The sequence below is a fragment of the Osmerus eperlanus genome, chromosome 7, assembly GCF_963692335.1.
Source record: "Osmerus eperlanus chromosome 7, fOsmEpe2.1, whole genome shotgun sequence".
In the NCBI taxonomy this organism is placed as follows: domain Eukaryota; kingdom Metazoa; phylum Chordata; class Actinopteri; order Osmeriformes; family Osmeridae; genus Osmerus; species Osmerus eperlanus.
This window is the reverse complement of record NC_085024.1, coordinates 13,520,008-13,542,736: the sequence shown is the minus strand read 5'-3', so window position 1 is coordinate 13,542,736 and position 22,729 is coordinate 13,520,008. Positions and strand designations below refer to the sequence as shown.

The window sequence follows — 22,729 nt, the reverse complement described above, 5'->3', positions numbered from 1 at the left end:
GTCTGGCTATTTGACTATTTCATGTTTAAACGTGTTTGTATGTTTTGATGCATTTTCAGTTTCCAACAGTTTGGTCTTGGACTTGCTCCAACGCAAACACTTCCGTGTTGGACATACAAATTCGAGTTTGTTTCTGCACGTCTTCATTTGACGTTAACATGGTTTGCTTGCAGGCTTGCAAATTGTGATTTACATTAAACCTGTACCCACAGCAAGACTGGGACCACGCGGTGAGGAGGAGGGGAAAGAAGAGGAGGGCTGACAAACACCTGTGTTTACATATTCATTGGATGCTCACTTGCATTTTCTAATTTAGGCTAAAATAAATTGAGAGTGAAATCCATTCAGTTTATGATATATAGACAATTGTTAAACATTCAACAATGTGCATTTGTTTTTGTATTGTTTAACCTTTAAAAATACCATGATACAGACACAGGTTCAGCCGGGTATAGCAGGAGTATTTACAAGTTTGACATAATTATACATCTCAATATTTTTGTAGATAAAAACTGTGTCCTATACCAGCACAATTCGGTTAGTAATTTCACGTTGTTAAAATAAAAAGCATCTAATCTTTACAATAGCACAGTTACTAACATAAGACCATGTGTTTCATTTGATACATTTGTTATATTTTCATTCCAGGCATAATTTATCAGTTACAGGGATCCACTGCAGGGGGATTATAGAATAAAGCTGGGATGAGCTTTGCGCAGACTATTTGGCTTTAATAGGCCTATTCAAAATAGCTAATGTCTCTCTTATTGTTTTATAAAAACGAATTGTTTTAAACATTTCATTATGCGTGTTTTATCTTCATCAAATTTAAATGCGTGCTGTTCCATTTCTAACTGTGATTCTCCGTAGTGAAAGCATGTGATTTTCCTTGCACGCGCTCGGGGTTGGGCCTTTTCTCACGAGTCCACAAAGTGTGATGGCCAGAGACGTTTTCCTGGACAGCAAGGTCGTCCTGAAAGCAAACTTTTCTTCTTATTCCATCACCCGCTTTAGAAGTTATGTCCAGAAGCCAGTTATTATCTAGTATTAATAGATGCAGCCCCGGGAAGACAAAATCAGCTATTGATAATTGCAAGGAGTACACGCGGCTACTGTATCGATCGGCTTGTCCTCCTCTCTCCTGGCGCGAAGAGATAAGGAGGCAGACTCTTTAGAGCAATATAATTTCTTTTGACCTATCTACTTGCTACAGACTTATGATGAATAGCCAGACTGGCTAAAGTCCTTTATCACCAAAGTTACCCCTTGATATAATATTGATTCTTTATAACTACCTCGCCACACAAAAATCAAACTGTCCACTTGGCCATCATCATCATCAATATCATCACAAAGCCGGTGGAAGGAAGATCCCCCGCGCCTTTAGAAGAGGGCTTTTACAATCTGACCTCCAATCTTTATTTCGCTGATGATGAAAGGAGAGGGAAGGAGACAAAATGCCATTTAATCCTGTACACACATCTCGCAACAAAAGAAGACACAATTCGATCAGTATTGTCGAGGAGGGCTTATATGGGCAAATAATTAATTTCGGGTGATGAGTTGATTGATGCCGCGTGCACGCGGGGCGTGCACCCTTCCTGTCCTGTCACCCCTCCCCCGTCTTATCAATCCCCCCTCCTCTACCCACACCCAGGGGAACAGAGCAGTAGGCTACTGCTCTGTATCTGTATTAGGCTGGCGAACTCTTGTTTTCCCCACCTGGGAGCTGCAGCAGTCGGATAGCCCTGTGTATTGTCCTCTCTCTCCTCCTCACCTTTTCTCTACACATCATCACCGTCATCTGGCTCTAATTAACGGGCTCAAATATTATCCTTAAGTCCTGGAAATAAAACAAAATAATCTAAATAAATTATTTAATAAAAAACACAAATAATAAATCGGAGAAAAATAATTAGTCTAAGCATTTAATGTAAATGTGAATGGCCATTTAATTAATCTACTACAAGTGTGCAGTGCGAAAGTCACGGAGAATGTAAACCAAATAGGCGTGCTGTTAGAAAACACATTAACCGGACACACTGTTCATTCCTGGAGGGCGAGTGCTCTAGTGTGTTATGGGGGTGGGGGGTGGGGGGGGTGGGGGGGTGGGGTGGAGGAAATGACTAACACCCCAAAAAAAACAGTTTCGCTATTTTACCATCCGGATTTGTGTCGTAAGGTAAGAAAAGACACATTCTAAAGTGCCTTAACCGTAAAATGCGGCGGCTGTATCTGGTAACCACCAGCGTTGTTTCGAGCGATCCCCTCTGCCCTGTGTAGCCTGAGCTACATGAAGTCCACTTGGGAGAATACACGGGAGGCCAACGGTAAACTGACAATGGGATATTAAAGGTAAAGATGCGCTGTTATTGTACCGCCGAGGGGGCGGGGAGGGATTAGGGACGAAATCAAATTGCCGTAGTTGATGAGACAGAGATGCGTCATCGCGCGAATGTTTGTTTGGGAAACGTGATGTTATTTGGATAACAATTTATTTTAGTGTAGGCTATAACACAATAGTTTTCTCAGACCACTAAGTTTATTAGATTTGGACTGGAAAGTTTAGCAGTGTCACGGTTGCATTCAATGCCAGACAGCAGCAGCGCACAGGATAGTGAAGACGTTTATTCGCACCTATGACACTTTGCGCATGGATTTTCTGCTTGAAATGATCTATAACCTTGGATATAGTTGCGCGTAAATAATGCAGAGGTGGTAGACTCATTTTGTGGTGTATGCTGCCAGTCAATGTAGGCTGTGTCATGGAACATCAAATCTGTTAAGCTTGTTATACCCAGACTAAAAGCAGACTTAGAACATTAAAATCCCTTACACTCCTCTCTCTCTCTCTCTCTCTCTCTCTCTCTCTCTCTCTCTCTCTCTCTCTCTCTCTCTCTCTCTCTCTCTCTCTCTCTCTCTCTCTCTCTCTCTCTCTCTCTCTCTCTCTCTCTCTCTCTCTCTCTCTCTCTCTCTCTCTCTCACCCGCATACACAAACACACACACACACACCTGTTGCCAGACCCATAAATGTCACCCTGTGCATAAGTAATGAAGCTTGTATCCAGGGCTCAGCCAAGTAGCATCTAACAGTGACCATGCTGCAAGAAAAGTGGGAGGTCCTTCAGGACTCAATGAGACAGTCCATGTCCCTATAATTCCAACATTTATCAGCTGTTATCCCATTATCAGACATAAGTGCATGAACCAGATATGTTTATTGAATTTTATGACAGGCGGTTTCAACTGAGGCCAAATGAACTCAGAATGGAATAGGTGGCTTTCACAAGAGATAAATCAAATCTATTCTGACTCGGCCAATCAAACCTAATTGAAATGAATTGAATCGAACAATTTAATCTGTTACTGTAATTAAATTAGTAGGTCGGGTGTAATTGGACTTTGAGCTGGCATGTGGAGCGACCTCCGAATGTTCATGGCTCTGCGTATAGAACGTTGTGTCGGATTCATTGTGAGGGGCAGGGCCCAAACACAAGCTGACAGCCTGGCAGAGTGTCTCTGCTGGCAGCCCCGGCTGCAACACAACATGCTCAGTAGATCAATCCACCTCCGACAACACTGTGTGTGTGTTTGTGTGTGTGTGGCTAAGATGCAAACGTGAGGGGGTCAGAGGAGCCGTGAGAGGGATATGAGACCAACCTCTGTGTACTTTCATAATTTTGTCGAATGGGATTGTCCACGTTGGTGTGTGACAACACGCAATACTGGTCTGTGTTCCGTGCTGTAGGTCCACATGTTACCTGCTGGGCCTCGTCATAGGATATGGCTGTGGGTGGTGGTTTGACCAGAGTGTGTATTGTGGAGTGTTGGGGCTGGAGTGAACTCTTTATGAGACTCTTTCGCTCCATCTACAGGACCTGCGCATCTCTGTCACTCCCCTGTTACATGTAGCCTCAGCCTGGTATAAGGCAGCGAGTTTCCCTGGCAGCAAATCAGGAGCGTCTCCTTCGAGTATAAAGAAGTGTGGGTAAAAGTGTGTGTGCAAGGGAAAGCGCGAGAGAGTGTGTGTGTGGGGAGCCATGATCTATGCTTGTGATTTCGAAAGATAGCCATGCCATATGGCTCTTCTCAAATACACCCGCCCTCTACACACACACACACGCACGCACACACCACACACACGCACAGACGCACAGTGTTCAACTTAGGAGTGCCAGAATAATGTATTTGCCGGGAGCCAGGTTTGTGGAGTGAGAGAAGGCAGTTCTGGTTTGAGTGGTGGGCCCATCACAGACTCCATAGATGGGACATCCCTCTACACTAGAGGGGGGTGGGGGATTGTAGGTGTCTGTTACTGCATACGATGTGTGTGTGTGTGTGTGTGTGTAAGGGGATCTGAACCAAGGAGATGTAGAGACAGCGCCACTAAAGAGGCCAAGAGAAGAGAAAGAGAGAGAGACAGAAGGAGAGGAGAGAGAGGGGGAGTGAAGAGAGAGGGAAAGTGAGAGAGAGGCCAATGAGGTGTTCGTGCAGACACAAGTTCATGGTCAGCTGTGCCTCTAATGCCATTTACAAGAACAATGGGCAGAGCAGGGCTAAAGCTGTACTGATGACACTTAATCTCATTGGCATTCCTTGTCATGCCTGACCTTGAAAAGATGTTAACCACTCAAGTGATGCTGCGTGTGTGTGTGTGTGTGCTGAGTGAGAAAGAGAGAGTTTCTGTGTGTGTACATATTTAAGGTATGTGCAATGAAGATGAAGTGTTTATATACAGAAAGTTCTGGGGGGATTTACAAACATATATATTTGGTATGTCATTAGCATGCATTTCATGTATTTATTTGTAATTTCTTCATTCTGGAGAGTCTGCCTGTCTGCCTGTCTGCTTGCCTACCTATCTATCTATCTATCTATCTATCTATCTATCTATCTATCTACCTATCTTCCTACCTACCTACCTACATACATACCTACCTACCTACCTACCTACCTACCTACCTACCTACCTACCTACCTACCTACCTACCTGTCTGTCTCTCTGTCTGTCTGTCTGTCTGTCTGTCTGTCTGTCTGTCTGTGTCTCTCGGACACAGCAGTGTCTTTCTGGGAGGGGGGTGGGGGGACGATGCTCTCTAGAACAGTGGTATGTGGGCTATGTTGCCAATTCAATAGAGGCCTCTGAATTTTTAAACAGCATCAGTTACCTCAAACTGTCATTGTTCTGGCAGCGTTCGGCCTGCTTAATCCTGCTGAGTGCATATCTGAGGGAGGTCTAAAGGAGCTGGGGGGGCGGAGGGGGGTGGGGGGGGGGGGAGATCGGTCAAGCCCAACTGTATGAACGTGAATATCACACCCCAAAATATGAAATGTTATGGTTTAGAAGAGGTGAAACTCAACTGTCATCGCTTTCACATGTGTGTGTGTGTTTGTGAGAGTAAAAAGGGGGAGGGAAGGCTGACGAGAAAGAAAAAAAAGGAGATTGTTCTCATGGATTCCTTAAACATGAGTCGTCCGTTCATGTCCTTTAATGAATACACTAATCTGTTAAGGTGGAAAATGTGTGTTCCCGCAATCTCTCCTCCAATGACCGTTTCCTTTGAGTCCACATGACCTTATCTGCCATACTCAATCTGACCCCGGCGCTCTGTTCCACGGGGCTGAGTTACAGCATCACAACAGAGGCCTGTTGGAGGGGCTTCGGGGGCCCAGCGGGCCTGAGCTCTCTCTGAGGCGGGCACTAGAAAGTACCAGAAGCCGATACCCCCTCAATGTGAACGAATGATAAAGTCTGAAAAGCAGCTGCCAGTAAAAATACTGTTGTTCGGGCAAAGGAAACGCAATTCACGGAAGAAGTGTATGGAGTATTCTTAACTGCTAATCCTTGTACATGAGGTGATTTATAAAATTGAGAATTGACAGAAGTGGTTTGTAAGTGGAGCCATTTATGATTTGCATACACCTCTCCTATGAAAAGAGAGCGAAAAAAACCCTGCACCAAATAAAGTAGTTGTACTCCATTCAAGCTGGAGACACAAGACAAAATATAATTATTGGGAATAATAATACGGTACAAAAGCAAAATGCTGCAGTATTCAGAATTTCAACAGTGAGAACAAAACCACGTCTTTTCACAAAGATTTTTTTGTTCTTGTATGGAAATGACTGCAAATATCTTTTTCTTTTTTTTCTTCTTTTTTTTATGAGTCTGAATTCACGTCTGCACCAAGCAACAATAACAAAAAACAAAAAAAACGATCTAACAAACAGGATCTGTAACAGGCTGGGCAGGATCAGACTGTGTGTGAAAACCAGAAGGAGACATTACCATGATAAAGAGATGGGCTCAGTAGAACAATGTGGTGGATATGAATCACGGAGCTTATTAAAATGACGAGACTGACGTGAGGTGGCTGGGGTTAGACATAGCAGCTCTGTGTCAGGAGACTTTCAATGAAACACTTCTTGTCTGCTTCTGCAAGTCTGCAGTGTTTCTCTATCTTTCTCTCTGTCACTTTCTCTCTCTCTCTCTCTCTCTCTCTCTCTCTCTCTCTCTCTCTCTCTCTCTCTCTCTCTCTCTCTCTCTCGCTCCCTTTAACGCTCGATTTCTCACTCACTATCTAATTCTCTCTTCTTTCCTGTCCTCATCTCCTTCACTCTCTCGCTATCTTTCTTACTCAAACTCTTCGATACACATCCATTCCCCAGTCTGACCTTTTAAAAAGGTCCAACATGCCCTAAAAACATTCTCACTCTCCAAATAACAAATATTCACAAAGTGACAGTAGTTATGTGAGACATTATACCGATACTGGTAGCAAATACATCAAATTAAATACACTAAACACTGTTTGAGTGTCTCTGTGCAAGGTAGTGTGTTTCTCCATGTTGTGATGGGCTGGAGGCCTGCCAGACAAAAGAACACCTCTTCTGTTGAGTGGGTGATTATTCCACCGTAGACTCTGATTGCCAGGATCCATCCCAGAAAAGGGACCCGGCAACGACGGTCCTGATTACAAATCAACTTATTGATTTGATGAGCGCAAGATGTTTTGCTAATAACTGCTCTCATACCATCTGCTAATCTTTGTAGTGATTAAAGAGGTGAGCCAAGCAGCCATTATTCCTAACGACACAGGCTGGATTCCTCCCACAGTGAGACTCGTGAGGAGAAGAGAGGAGAGGAGGAAGAAGGGCAGGAGGGAGGGGAGGGGAGAGAGGGAGGGAGATAGCCACCAAAGGATATCAGTGATCTCGAACTACGATTGAGAAATCTGGTCCACCTTCCCCATAACAAACACAATACCCAAAAAGAATAACAACCCTCACTAAAAAGCCATTAACTCAGATAATCACACAAAATGATTTTTCTTAAATATGATAATAAATCACAGGCTGGATCAATAGCCCACAGACCAACTGCTATGCACTGATAACGTATCAATCAATATTTAGTATTTAGATTTTAATGAATACTCGGACAGGGCTCGGTGCCTGTAGGACGAGAGAGAAATATTAGCGCTGATAAAAATAGACGGAGAACATAAAACCATAGATAAAAAGCAACTGGGCCATGTTAGCATTCTCCGGTTGTTGCTCATATCTGTCATTGATCAGTTAGTTGGTTAGCTGTGATTAAGGTCCTGAGAAACAAAGTGTATGTGTGTGTGTCTGCGTGTGGGTGTATAGGGACAGGCAATGTCAGCGGGTGCTACGTGGACGTCCATGTCCGCTGAGCATGCTGGGTAAGGGCGAGAAAAAAAACGAACACAAACACACGCACACACACCCGTTTCCCAGAACCTTAATCACAGCTAAAACTGAAACCAGTTAATGATCAACTGCACAAAACAACCTTGAATATATTTGGTCTGTGTGTGCATCATGCTTGGTGCATACAGGTTTACTGCAGGAGACGGATCTGAATTAATTGCAGTTTATTTCTCCAACTACTTACCGCATACAGTCAAGCTATTAATTTACTGTTACACGACAGGAACACTTAAATTAATAGTTTCAGAGCCTTACACTTAGTCATTGCAATGAGAGAACTCTGCACAGGCTTCTCTGTAATCTTTAGTAAAGGTTTTAACGTTTAAATCGCTACTTAAACATTGGTCTGCCAACTGTTTTTCAATTGGATTTCCAAGAGTGGAATTTGTAATTAGAACCCTTGTGCTTTCTAAAGAGATTAGAACAGATAAATATAGAATGAGGTATGTTGTGGCATCCTACAATTTAGTACCATGACAGGTAGTTTTGATTTGAAATAAATACATTGGTAATGTGAGCAAATCAATTATATCAGGACCTTCATTCTGAGTCCACAGGCCCATGGAGGCACCTTCTGTCTGGGCAGACAGGCCCAGGGAGGCTCCTTCTCTCTGGGCAGACAGGCCCAGAAGAGGACCTTCTCTCTGGGTAGACAAAGCCAGAATCTCTGGGAAACTGATCATTATCAAGCCTCTCAGGGCCGTCTGTTGTCTCCTGATGGATTTCAGATGACCAGGCAGTGGCTTGTGACTGCAACCATATCACAAGCACACATGCACTCTCTGAACACACAGACACACATATACTGTAAACACACACATACTGAACACATGCATGTTGAACTTACATCGCCACACAGACACGCTGCACAGAAACACACACACACACACACTATGGTCATTGCACCAACAATGGAGAATTAGAGGAAGTGGTCTCTGGCCACAAATTCTGTAGAGGAAATCATTCTAAAGGACTAAGAATGTTTAAATAGATTACAAGAAGAAACAGAGAAATGGCTGACCATAAATGCATGATGACTGCATCAGAGTTGATAAACTTGTTTATCATATTAGCCCTGAGGACAGCTTAGGAATTTTAGCATGTGGAAATGTATAAAGATAGAATGAAAGAGAGAATGAGAGAGAAAGAAAGAAAGAAGAAAAAGCATTGGTGGGGAGGCAGTCAGACTCGTAGAATATATTTTAGCTTGTCATTGTTGAGCCCAAACTTTGATAAGTATCCCAAATGTAAAAAAGTTCATTGCTGTTTTTTTCATTTACATAATACATTAAAGCCACATGTAATGTGAACATCAACATTGTATTTATTTAATTTGATAACCCAATTTTTGGGGGGGATTAATGATTAAAGCCACACTGAGAGAGAGATCGAGAGAGAGGCATGTGCCTTCTCATAAACTTTCTGATACAGAGTCGATGGCCGACAGGGCCGATCCTGATTAATCCAGCTTCTTACTGTGAGGTCTGTCCTACTGGGCCATACTGTGGGCCCGCTACCAACGTCTGAGCTCCAAGAGGCAGCTGAACTCGGCTTAACTGTAATTGAGTAATCTCATATCGTCAGACACCTAATGCCAGGTCAGGATGGCCCGTAAGTATATTACCGTGTTTACCGGGGGAAGAGCACCCTTCATGTTATGATACTTGCTTTTACGCGCTCACCCACAACCCTGCGGGTCATGGCACCTCTGTCACCCACAAGGCAATAGTAAGTCATGATATCACTGTAGTAATGTAACTGGTAGGAATGTGAAAGGGGCATGGAGGGATGTAGACAGAGTACTGGTATGCAGGTCTTCTAGACTGTCTGTGGCCGAGGCTCCTTCCTCGGCAGTCCTCAGTAAACAGATCCTGGGTCCCTGTGAGTCACCAGTGTGGTTTTCGGACCTAAGTGGACCGCGTCTATTCCATCAGAAGAGATGGGGATGCCTGTGCCTCTGGAAAGGTTGAATGCCATACGATCTATAACCCTGAGAGCCAGGCGGGTTTGGGAGACTGTCCGTGTGGGGCAAGGTCAGAGGAGTCAAACATATTCATAGGAAGAGGGCAGGTAATGGTTTGGTTTTAATCCCACAGCTCCTCACACACAAACACTTGACCGAAACCGATACTGAGGTGTGTGTGTGTGCGCATGTGTGCGTGCGTGTGTGTGTCCGTGTCCGTGCCTCGCCTCAATTCATTAACAGTCCCTGTCGATGTGAATTGTCAGACAGTCAAAATGGGGAAGACACAATACAATTGAAACGCAGCGCGAGAGAAAGGAAAGAAAATCCAAAAAGATGGCGAAAGAGTGAGAAAAGATTGAAATAAAGGAGTGGGAGAGAGGGGAGATAACGGGTGGAAGGGGATGACGGACAGTTGGGGAGACAGGGTTGTTAGTTTATGTAGGCCCTGGGCTGAGTCGACTGGAAAATTTTGATCACTTTAATTTACTATATCCAGCAAGGCCTTCTCCCTGTCCAGCTTTTATCAAGCCCTTTGAGCCGGTATTGATTTTTGTATTTTCTGCTCAGGATAAGAAGACAGAGAGTTAGGGAGCGCTGGCGAGTGGAGAACTTTCCCTCAGATTGCTGCTATTCTCCAGCTTATTGCTTCCTGTCGTCCGTGGTTCCCGATGATGCCTGCCCCGGCCCTGGCTGCTCCAGCCAATCACGCGCCCGCCTAACAATGGAGGAGCCAGGGGGGGTGGGAGAATGGAAGGAGGCACACTGCCGCAGCACTTTAGGGGGTGGGGGTGCGGGGGGGGGGGGGGGGGCGGGGGTCACTGGATCAAATCGTCATTGGTTTTCTGCTGCCCATGGCTTTTATATCTAAAGAGACACTTTTGAAATGACGCTGTGTGGTATCTTGTGTATTAATTGAAATGAAACGCATTAAAATGAGATGTGCTAAATTAATTTTTGTGACTTCATCCTCACTGGAATACCTCTTTCAATTTGAAATAGCGTTGAAGGCGTCGTTTTTTGATGGATGTGACCATTTATTTCAACCTTCAATGAAAATGAGAGAGGAGGGTGGGGGGGGTGAGGGAGGAAATTATATTTCATGGAAAAGTTGTGGACGGTACCGTAATAGTCCCCATGTTCAAAACAAATTATTTTAGGACTGAAGGCAATAAGAGACTATTGAACTTGTATGAATATGTATGCTTGTAAGTGTTTATCTGTGTATCCCTCAGCTAAATTAATTATCACCTTTGCCCCACAGAAAATGCAATTAATAGAACAAGTAATGGTTTTCTTCTGTCTGAAATAGACTTTGTTTTTTGTTTTTTACATTTATTGCTTTTGGACAATCAAGATATTAAATAAATTGTTCCACAATTGTATGTTAACATTTTTTGTTGTTGAAGTGTGTAAAGGAGTGTGTGACAGGGTGAGCTTGTATGGTGTGTGTGTGTGTGAGAGAGAGAGAGAGAGAGAGAGAGAGAGAGAGAGAGAGAGAGAGAGAGAGAGAGAGAGAGAGAGGGAGACAGGCAGACAGACAGACAGGCCGATAGCGTGAGCGTGAAACAGAGGAGAAAGGCAGAAATCAAATGAGAGATCTCAGTATATCTCCATTGTACGAGAGGAACTCAGTGACAGTCTGATGAAAGATATCTCAGTAACTGTAACTCAGCACCCCTGAAATCGCAATGCACAATGCAATCTCAAGGTGATTCGTTTAGAGCTGCTATCTCTGTATTTTTATTGCGGTTTCTTTAGCGCTCCCCCAAAAAATGCCTGCTCCTTTTATTTCATTTTTTCCCACTTTAGCATCTGTTTCAGTTGTCCCCAAACCTCACGGGAGCCTTCGCTTCTCCGCTTCCCTCGATGTCCACCACAAAGGGAACATAACATCAAACTAAATAACCCATAGTGTCTCCTTAAACCAAGACGTTTCCAGGCTCAGCTCATTAAGTTTTTAAAGAAAGAAGGCTCCCAAAAGCAACACTGAGTTCACAATCAGGATTTTACGCTTTTACGGCCGGTCTCAGCTTGGATCGACAAAAGGATATAAACTAACTTTATTATTAAACTAATGTTTATGTTGCCAAGTTTAAACGGAGGGTTAGAAGTGTAATAGGACCATATTCGGAAAGCGGTGTTCGTCTTTGTGGCGTTTCAGGGTCAGAAGGGTTCATCTCTCCAAATGTAGCCATGTACCGAGTATAATAAAGAGATATTTTGGCGTACAAGCCCAAATCTTCCACGACTGTACCCCTCGATTCATGTACTCGGTCTTCATCTGTCTTCGTAGTTTTGTTTTTCAACTCGTCTTAGAAGTTTGTAGGACTGTGGACGGCTCACACAGAGGATCCGTATTGTGGGGGGGGGGTGGGGGAGGGAAGGGAGGGAGTATTGGGGGGGGGGGGGAGATGTTACTCATCAGGTTGTGCAACTGTACACTTTCCTCTTTGTAACCCGAGGAGAACATGGCGGTTGATTTATTTACTCACACGCATCCTCCCCCATGGGCGGGGTCAGGGGAGGGGAGCTTTGACCGAACCGCACGTGAATGCAGTCGCTGCAAGACTTCACCACCCTTTATCTCAGTGTCGCTCCAAAGTGCTTCCCAAAATAAGAACGCTGGAGACAGATAACTCCTGACTTTTGGTCGCACGCAGCTCCGACGCAGTGCACCTCATCAGGAGTTCATGACGGGACGCTCATGTTTACAGGAATCTCCTGTTTCAAATAGTACGAATGTTGGTCTGCGGCTCTGTGCCAGGGTCATGCCCCTACACCTCCCCATCAGGAGGATCTGAAGAACCCTGCAATGGCAGTGCTAGCAGGGGGTGAGGGGTGGTGCTTAGGGCAGGCGGGAAGGGGGGTGCAACACTGTCTGCTAGCACTTTCTCTTCCTGTTGTGGGGGCAGCTGAGCTGGCTCTGTGGCCTTGTGATCTTCAGAGAGAGAGAGGAGGGTTCTACGCAGACAGTCTAGGAATAGGTTCAGAATACCCGCCGCTGGGTTCCTGTAACTTCCTATGACTCACTAGCATTTGCTATTTCTGTATCAGTTTGTGTCTTTCAGCGCAGTGGCTATCGGTTTGTTTGAGAAGCGTACGATTCATGACGTGTATACTTCGTACAGGGTTTGCAGCTGCTGGTCGGTCAGAACGCCAGAGTTTCTGGTGTTGTAAGTTTGTGCGTGGGAACAGCCATGCCACTGACCCGTGTGATTGTTCCGAGCAACTCTTCCCTCAACTCACACAAACACAACTAAGGGCATTCAAATCAACATAGGATCATTCGAGAGCATTAGGACCGCAAGCTTTGCATCTTGTTTTGTAAACATTTCAGTAAGGAGTGCTCGGAAAACTTTCAACTTTGGCAAGTCACTCTTCTGGTTAGCGTGGTGGTCGTGTGTTTGTTTCACTTCCGTGGTTGGGGTTGAATAAGCAGAAGCGCTAAAACAAAAGCATTGTCCTTGGCTGGGACCGGACTATTCACAGACTATTTCCTTGCCTTTCTTATTTAATTGAACATTGCATCTAACTAGATTTAAGTTTATTTTAGGTAATGCCTCGAGTTTAGGTCATGTTTCAGTACATCGCACAGGCATTTACTATGCATGCTTAAAAACGGGGGGGGGGGGGGGGGGGGAAAGGATGACACAATAAGGCACTTATCCAAAAGATTGATGCATTCTTTTAAAATGATGGATATTCTAGAATGGCAGGGTACCATGCTTACTGTCACAGGACCCTAGTCTTTTCCCAGTCGGTCGCAGGCCAAGCTATGCAGGTTTTCTGCGAGCAATTACAACGTTAACTATGACAGCCCTCCTCCCCTTGCGTGTGTGTGTGTGTGTGTGTGTGGAGATACAACCCCCCTCCCCCATCGATTATGGTTATCGTGAATGCGTGTGACTAGGATGCCCGCGTGTGAGATGCGGCCTCACCGTGTCGCGCAGAACACTGAACCGCTCTTTGGAATCGATGCAGAAACAGATGAAGTACCCGCCCCCGCAACTCACCGCAAAGAAAATATAAGTACTTAGCCGCGATATTGATGTACTGTATCTCCCATTACCACGCGTGCGGCACGAGAGAGTCGCCCGGAAGATTAAAGAGTCCTCATGGATCAATGAGGACTATGAGCATTAATATAGTGCAGCGTCTTGTCCCCTGGATACTTCATATTACCCGTGCTTCAGGGCAGAAGGTGTGCGCATGAGGACGTGCCTGTGTACGCACTGGGAGAATTAGATTTGTCTGTTGGTGTTACAATCCAATATTTATCATTGAATGGGCTCTTTCATGCACTGGCCAAAGGTCTCCCATTTTAGCTTTTTCAGAGGTGCCCCAGTGACAGTGAAAATCAAATTTCTCTTGTTTTAAACCAATTAACAACTCGCAAAATTAACTTTGGTCTGTGGCCGCAGTGGTGACCTGGGCAGTGGGTAGAAAGGCCGAGGGGCGGGTCTTGCGGTCAGGGCCCTTTGGGGACAACGTGTTCACGTCTTAACGACAGGGACTTCCTGAACGTCTGGTTGAACACAAGAGCCGCGACGAGGCCCACCAGGCCACGCACCCTTTTGCAAAAGATCCGTGACAGTCCACGCTAGTGTTCTCCGCGGTCTCCGACACCGCGTCCGCTCGTTGACGCGAGCCGCGGGACCGCTGCGAGCCGCTCCTCCGACCGCGTCTGCCGGTGAGAGGGAACAGAGGGCGTCCTGTCAGCCAGCTGACCTTTGAAGTGCACAGATGAAGGACGGGCAGAGGAGGGGGGCGGGGGGGGGGGGGGGGGGGGGGGGGGGGGATGGAGGAAGGAAAACTTGGGCCAAGGTCAAGAAAGCTAATTTGTTCCCCCCCTCCTCCTCCCCCAGCCCCCACACACACACCTCCCTATCCCTCTATCATTCCTTAGGGCCAGACCACACACTGGCTGAACAAGTGGCTCTTTAATGTGGTGGAGAGGCCGGGCCATGGGCCTGACGTCACCGGCTACTGTCTAGTGGAACAGTGGGAAAAACAAGGCCCGCGCTTATTGCATTACACTGTACGGATTTATATTTACAGAGGGCGAGTGAGGGGCGGGGAGGAACAGGAGAGAAAGAGAGAGAGAGGGGCGGGGAGGAAGAGGAGAGAAAGAGAGAGAGAGGGGCGGGGAGGAAGAGGAGAGAAAGAGAGAGAGAGAGGGGCGGGAGGAAGAGGAGAGAAAGAGAGAGAGAGAGAGAGAGAGAGAGAGAGAGAGAGAGAGAGAGAGAGAGAGAGAGGGGGGGGGGGGGGTGGGGGGGAAGAGGAGAGAAAGAGAGAGAGAGAGGGGCGGGGAGGAAGAGGAGAGAAAGAGAGAGAGAGAGGGGCGGGGAGGAAGAGGAGAGAAAGAGAGAGAGAGAGAGGGGCGTGGAGGAAGAGGAGAGAAAGAGAGAGAGAGGGGCGGGGAGGAAGAGGAGAGAGAGAGAGAGAGAGAGAGAGAGAGAGAGAGAGAGAGAGAGAGAGAGAGAGAGAGAGAGATAGAGAGAGAGAGAGAGAGAGAGAGAGGGGGGGGGTGGGGAGGAAGAGGAGAGAAAGAGAGAGAGAGGGGCGGGGAGGAAGAGGAGAGAAAGAGAGAGAGAGAGAGGGGCGGGAGGAAGAGGAGAGAAAGAGAGAGAGAAAGGTAGAGAGCTTCCTTCAATTCTTTTCTTTTTTCTTCTTCTTCTTTTTCTTTTCTCAGTACTTTACACAGGCTTGCTTTGCTGTGTGTCGTTCGACAGTCTCCCAGCTCAGATGCCATTCGCTGATGTTCCGGCTGGCACAGAAACCCACTGCTGGTTTGCACACCATGGAGGACCAGAGGAAGTCTGCCCAGGCAGGCTCCACACATGGTACCTCAACCCACTCCATAAACCAGTGGATAATCACTATGTGTATACGCCGCTGTAGCCTAGAGTGGGAAAAAAGCATGAGACGCATAGGGAAACATTTTAATTGCTAACTTCTCAGGTTTGACAAAGTCCAGACCCTGTAATTCGCCGTGCATTACAATAGTTTGGTGTCGGCATGGTTTAGAGATCATTAAATGAACAGCTAGTGAGTGTGTTTGTCTCGGTGAAAACTCAGAACTGAAACTGACAGAGGATGTGTGTTTGGACTGAGGAGAAAAAAAAGTTCAAGAGACTGATTGCAATTTTGTTTATGTCTGCCATATTGACTGTTAGCGCCGACATACAAACTCAGGTTGGTTAACTTCCTGTCATCAGGTAAGTGCATGGTCCATTTATCTGACAGTTGATATATTAAAGAAATCTTAGCAAAGGGATAAGTCATCAAAGTGCTTGACAGATGAATATATAGACAAATAGACAGTTGCCTAACACAATTTTTTTCCCCCTCCATTTTAATTAGCACCTGTGAGCTGTTTCTCATTAACGCTGTGCACATTAAAAATCTCTCTGCTTTTCTAATTACGTAAAGTGGAAACAGATTAGATCGCCTCTTTGATCAAAGGTCAGCCTTAGCGCCTCTCCCCTCCAAGCAGGTCTCCGTTTGTTTGTTTGTTTGACACCAGGAGAGAGCCTGCCTCTTCCCCCCTGAATGTCACTCCAGAGGAGCTGTTTGTTCAAGGAAACAAACGTTTTCTTACCCTTGTCTTCCCCATCTCTCACTCTTTCTCAGAAGGTGATCGATAGATTAAGAAGACCTGAACTTCTCTATCTCTCTCTCTCTCTCTCTCTCTCTCTCTCTCTCTCTCTCTCTCTCTCTCTCTCTCTCTCTCTCCCTCTCTCTCTCTCTCTCTCTCTCTCTCTCTCTCTCTCGCAGCTTTGATGCTGCTCTTCTATGAAAAGGCAGTCTGAGTCTGACGGTTTGGGCCACAGACTAATCTAATGTGGTTGCTGGCAATGGTGACATCAGCAATGAAATGAGAGACCAAAGCAAGTGTGCTGAAAGCTGGAGCAGCAAGCTGGGAGGCCTCTGGAGGGCCTGGGACAACTGACTTAGTCACGGAGCAGAAGAGAACAGTGCTGTGACCACCACCACCACCACCACGGTCAGTCCAACTTTCATAGCAGTTCTAACGAATGTCTGACCTATTGATGCATTTTCAGACCTGGCAATTTTTGTTGTTGAAGGAACCATTTAAAAAAGCACAGTAAAGTATCTTAGGAAGTCGAGTTTGAATGTGTGAACAACATATTTGTTTTCTGTCGTGAGTTTGATTTCAATCAACACAGTGAACAGCACTGTGTGTGTTTGTTACGTGCATGTTCGTCAACCCTCAACAGGTCAAATCTGTGAGGTGGAGGAAGTGTTAAACGCAAGTGGCTCTGCTTTGTCCATCCTTAGCCTTAACTTAGAAATAAAAAGAGAGGGAGAGAGAGAGAGAGAGAGAGAGAGAGAGAGAGAGAGAGAGAGAGAGAGAGAGAGAGAGCAAGAGAGCGAAAGAGCGGATGAGAGAGAGAGAGAGGACGGAGAGGGCCTTGTTTTTCTGTCCACTGTAACAGGTCTTCCTCCACCTCCCTCTCCCCGACACACACACACACACAACCCTCCCCGCAAAAAAAAAAAAATCTTGAGTTACGCATGAGTAGGAGCTGACAAAGGAGGCCAGACGGGAAGGAAAGAACGACCGAATTTAATAAAGTTCAACAAGGCAGAAAGGATTGCACAAGCAGTGAATAGCGATTCTGCTTTTTCCCTTTACAACTTCTGCCTACTTAAACACTTTTACACCCCCCCGACCTTTTATCTGGGTCTGCATTCACGGAGGGGGAAGAAATGGAGGGACACAGGGGGGGAGAGACACTCGTTGGCTTTTTATTTGAATGTTGACCGAGGATGGCCACCATCTGTGCAAACCGTCCGGCTCCATGCCTCTCGCAGGCCTCCCTGAATCTCAAGTCGTAAACATGGGAAGAAGCTCCACGACGCCATAATGCATCGTCCTCCACTCTCCCCTCTCCCTCTTTCGCTTTTCCGCCCGTAATAACAGAATGCAAGTCGTCAACTTCGATTCCGCTTAGCGATAATGCAGATCTGAGCTTTTGTTTCACCTCCGGAACGTCACTTGGACAGCTGGCCCTTTTGTTCTGCTTGTTTGCCGTCATAAACCAAGCCTCTCCGGTTGTAGAGACATTCACCCTACACTTATGTTCTGAAAGCAGTAGGGTCTAACCATTTGAAAGCTTCTGCTAAGCTCAACTACACAAGGGGACTGATGGAGAGAGGGCAAATGAGTCAGTTTTCCCAAACAGAAATGTGCTTTTCAGCAACAAAATGCCCATACAATGTTATTGTTTCAAAACGCCCTCAGTCTCACCATATCAAATAAGTTAATGATTTCCTACCAGTATTATATTTGTGAATAGAACAGTGCCTTCTTCAACGTAGCGGGGATTCCCATTAAAACAGAGCATGGGGAAAATAATTGTGATTTGCAGATAAAACCCACTCCACAACGAGGGTCCCGCTGGGGTCTTGTTCACAGAGCTGTGATTTTCCACTAAAATGTGACATATGCTGACTTTGTCCATGCCTCATTCCCTCATGCTGAGCTATGTCCTATTACAAGCTCTCAGACTGGTGGGAGCATCAGGTAGGTGGTTTGACAGACAGATGATGGACAATGATCCCGTCTTTATCACGCAAACCTCACTAATCCAGTTCCAGCTTATCTGGTGGTTATGAGTGTTTACCCCCTGTATGTCTCTTTGGATATAGTGTCTGCTCTTTATACTTTCCATCGCTGCAAAAACATTCCCTGTGGGTTGACTTGGTTCGCATCAGACTTGACGTCCTGTGCACCTGTCATCAACGCAACATGGTAGGAGGGCTGGGCCTGCACGGCCGATCCTGTTTAGGTATCCATTACTTTATACGGGGATGTTGGTTCTGTGAAACAGGAGCACCCAATGCTGAATAAGTTGACTCAAATACACCGCTGGTGTGAGAATCCTGTCAAAGTCGCAAACCTTATTAGAGAAATGAATGAAGTCCTCTATATTGAGAACGTTTATGGTTTTAAGGTTTGGAGAAGGGGGGGGGGGCAGATGGAGGAAGATGGTGAAGATAGCCATGCCTTAGTGTGCTATTCGGGTAAATGTCTAGACACCAATTAACATCAATTTCCCTGAAGAATTTGTGTCATCAGTGAGAGAGCCCTCTCGGACACTCTGGGGCCCAGTTTAAGATGCCGTCTTATCAATCAATGCTTCCCAATCGTCTCCTCTTTAATTGAACTTTGGTGGCTTTTGTCGAGACCTTTTGTCTGGAAGACCTGTCACCTCGCTCCTCCACTGTAAAAGCACGGACCAATCCATCGATCCAGCTCTCCTTCGTGTCTCTTCTGGGTTTTCATTTTGATGAGACTGATGCAACTTTTCTGGCGTTTTCTTCTACTCAGTTCCTCTCTGCAGTGTCACATTTGTTTGTTGGATGATTTGGTTCTCCTTCTCTGCAAGAGAGTTGGCAAACGACCCTCCAACACAGAAAATGTTCATGAATGCGCCACAAAAAAAGGGTACGTTATTAGAAAAACTTCTAATCCACCAGGAGTTGGGACAAAACATGCTTTCAGAGGAAAATGAGACCTGCTAAAATATCACTTCATCTCGGTGGTGACTACTGACTTTTGCTGTATGCTGAATCTTTGTAATTGGAAACATTGACTACCCAATTACTTTTTGAAATACTGCAACCACTTGTTAACCTAAGGTAGTGGGCCCAGGGAGTCCTGGACTCAATAAGCTTATATTTTAGCATATTATAGAAGGGATGCCGGAACCTCCATGCCTTTATGACAAGCCAACTTGTGTTGATGGTGGTACAGGAAGGTCTACACACTTTCTATGGCAGAGAATAAGAGTTTAATGAATTTCAGTTCATGGACAAATATTGACACCGTTAGTACCCAGGCAGCTTCCGGATTTGAACGAACATATTTTTTTATATAATCTTTTTTTTTTTTTTTTTTATCTCATGGGACTGGAGGTAGCAGAACGAAGTCTCCATCCATTGCGCGCCGCTGAGTTTCCACGGCGATCTTATTGACATTGTAAATAAGAGAAGGCAGCTTGGTGGATCTGTCGTTCGGGTTCTTTATGTCCTCACCTCTCATTCTCGTATTCTCCTACTGCACTTCCTATTTCCTCTATTTCCTTTTAAGCACATCTATAAAACCATACTTTATTATCTGTTTACTGAAATCCATCCACTCCCAGGAAAACCATTGGCATGGAAGTATACAATGAAGAGTTACAATGTAAATTGATTTCCATCGCAAACGTGTGTTCCTTTTCATGTCTTGTCCTACCAGTCATTTTGCAAGCAATACAACAACTCGCTGTAGGATACAGGTTTAATGTTTACTGAATGCCAGATGCTATGTGTGTAATTTGCTGTGAAGAGAAACACTCTTGAACTTAATTAGTGCCCTTTTAAATTTTGACAGTTGAAATGAATGCCTTGATCTAATTAAATAACTCTGGCAACAAAACAAAAAAAATCTGTTAGTAAGTTCAAAGAATTGAACTGGTTTGGACAGGGTGAGATGGTTCTCAGTGTGTTTTTGTACATCAACAAGGAATGTCAAGTGCTAATGCGAGTTCATAGGCCTATGAGGACTCACACAACAAGAAATAATCAGTTATGAGTTCAACATGGATGTCCTTATCAATCAGAGTACATCATAAAATTCATAAAGTTTCAAGTTGAGGAAGCGCTTTTTGATGACTGTGTTTCAGGGTTTTATCATCTGGTGTAGACGAGTTGATGTGGGGTTTCATATGGTTGTCACATTGAAGAGAATCTGAGGTGTGTGTATGTGTGTGTATTTGGCATTTTGTGTGCTGGAAGCCCCTTCTGAGACTCTATGGCATGGAATACTGCCACGGTTACCATGGCTATCTCTGTTTCAAAGGCCACATTCATCAAGAGGATTTACGTTTCTTTTTTTTCTTTTTTCCACAATTTCCTAACAGACGTGTCATTCATTGGAAATTATACATGAAAACAACAAGATAATTTACGACGTTCGATATCTCGCCGATTGCGAGACATGACTCGTAAAGATAACAGCTTACGACTGTGGAGAGAGGAGTGACGATTGTGTGTCGTGTTGTATTGTGTTCATTTGCATTAGTGTTTAGTAGCGTCAGGCATGGTGTACCACAGCTTAGGACTTGGTCTTATGTGGATCAACAGCATGGTACATCAGGACTCCTCAACACCTCCACAGCTAGCAGAAGGATCTTGTTTAGTCATGCTTACTGCTACTCATACATTCAAGCAATAGGGGCAGACATGTTTCCGTCTTGACAAATGTTATCTGCAGTGTACAAATCACCGTTTTTATGTTCTCTTTTCTTTCCTTTTTTTCTTTTTACAGACACATTTTTACGAAAATGTTCAGCTGCAGAGCACTAGCTTCCACTGAATGATGTAACGTGCCTCAATGTGAAAAGAACGTCAAATAAGCATTGCTGGAAAACAAGTCATCTGTCTTGGTCTGTCTTTGGAACTTTTTAACGAAGTTCGAGTTTTCTCAGCGTCCGGAGTCGTTTTCACACATGGGAAGCAGACAAGAATGAACAAATGTCAAACAAACATATCTTGTGCCATGAGGCCTCTTCGTTTTCTCAGCAGGCAGGAGATTGATGGGGGGGAGGGGTGACAGAGTGACTTTGCATTCTGGGAAATAGGGTTGTGGCCGTAAATCTTCAGACGTTCCTGAACAGTGTGACAATAGCCTACTGTACTCCTCATCATGGACCGGGAGGGCTTTACTCTGGTAACAGGGCTGAGAGAGCGTCCTCCATGATCTCACTCTGCACAACCAGGAAGACACAACACACTGACAGTTATCACATTGACACTTGTTCATTAATTCCAAAACAATTTAGCTTTGAAAAATGCACACGCCAGCAGAGCGGAAACAATGCTAAACAAAAATAATAGAGGACATTAAAAACAAAACTTGAAGTGCCTGGAAATTTCCCACGCTTCCTAGACCGTAACCGGCTATGATTCTGTTTGAGTAGATCTTTCAGAACCTTGAATAAAAAAAGTAAATAAAAAGAAATAGACAAATAAACAGCCTCTGGTCTGTCTGATGGTGCTTGCAGCAGCTGTTCCCCCACTACGACTGTAGGCAGCGCATGGCAGCATCCCTGGTGAGTGTTTGCTTGCTTCTTTCTGCTGTGTATCTGGCAGAATGTGTGTGTGTGTGTGTGTGTGTGTGTGTGGGGGGTGTGGGGGGTGTGGGGGTGTAAATCCCACACAGGCATGTGTAACCGAATTGAGCTTCATAATCTCGAATCCCAGTCGTCCCTGGGGGGGGGGGGGGCTCATGTAAATGTGTTACTTTTGTTTGGTGACATCAGAACAGGATCTCCAGCTGACATGAAGCTGCAAGGTCTCAGCCTCTTCTGTGGAGCAACAGCACACCTTTCAGAAGCTCACATCCAACCGCACGTTCAGAAGTCCTGGAACCACAGCTGTCGGTGCACGCGGTGAAATGAAGGACCGCAGCTGAACACAGGGTCAGACGCTGTCGCAGAAATCAACGAGTTGACCGTCAGACCGAATGAAATTGGATGAATTTGTGTTGTTATGTGGGCTTGTCCTGCATCTTAAGAAAAGCGCCCCCCCCACATCCCACCCCCCACATCCCACCCCTGACAGACAGCAGCACAGTTGTAACCTGCCTCTTCACCTGCTAGGCCTATCATCTCCCTGGTGGCAGGACAAATTCTCCCGTTTTTTAGGTTAATTAATCAAAAATGATTTATTTTCTCATTAGCTATGCGGTTGGTTTGCAATCTGCAAAATCAATGTTTTACAGATGTTTTCCCTGGCTTTTGTTTTTCGAGACGGCGCTGATTTTTATTGGGTATAGATTTAAGAGGGTGCTGGGGGAATCTCGCTGGCGCCTGGGCTAACCCGACAGGCAGGATGGCAGGCACGCGCTCACACAGCCACACGTGTATGTACACACACACACAAATCTACAGCTCTGATGTTCGAACATGCTACCAAAAATGCCACTTCCTCTGTCTCTTCATCAAAAGCAATAA

The 22,729-nt window shown here is 45.3% G+C and overlaps 1 long non-coding RNA gene across 1 annotated transcript; it reads left to right on the top strand.

Moving 5' to 3' along the window:
- The first annotated feature begins 2,134 nt into the window (after positions 1-2,134).
- LOC134023129 (uncharacterized) lies at positions 2,135-16,700 on the top strand. The gene is made up of 3 exons (XR_009930741.1): positions 2,135-2,355; positions 15,394-15,544; positions 16,479-16,700. It is a non-coding gene; the product is annotated as an uncharacterized LOC134023129 (long non-coding RNA).
- The last annotated feature ends 6,029 nt before the right edge of the window (positions 16,701-22,729 follow it).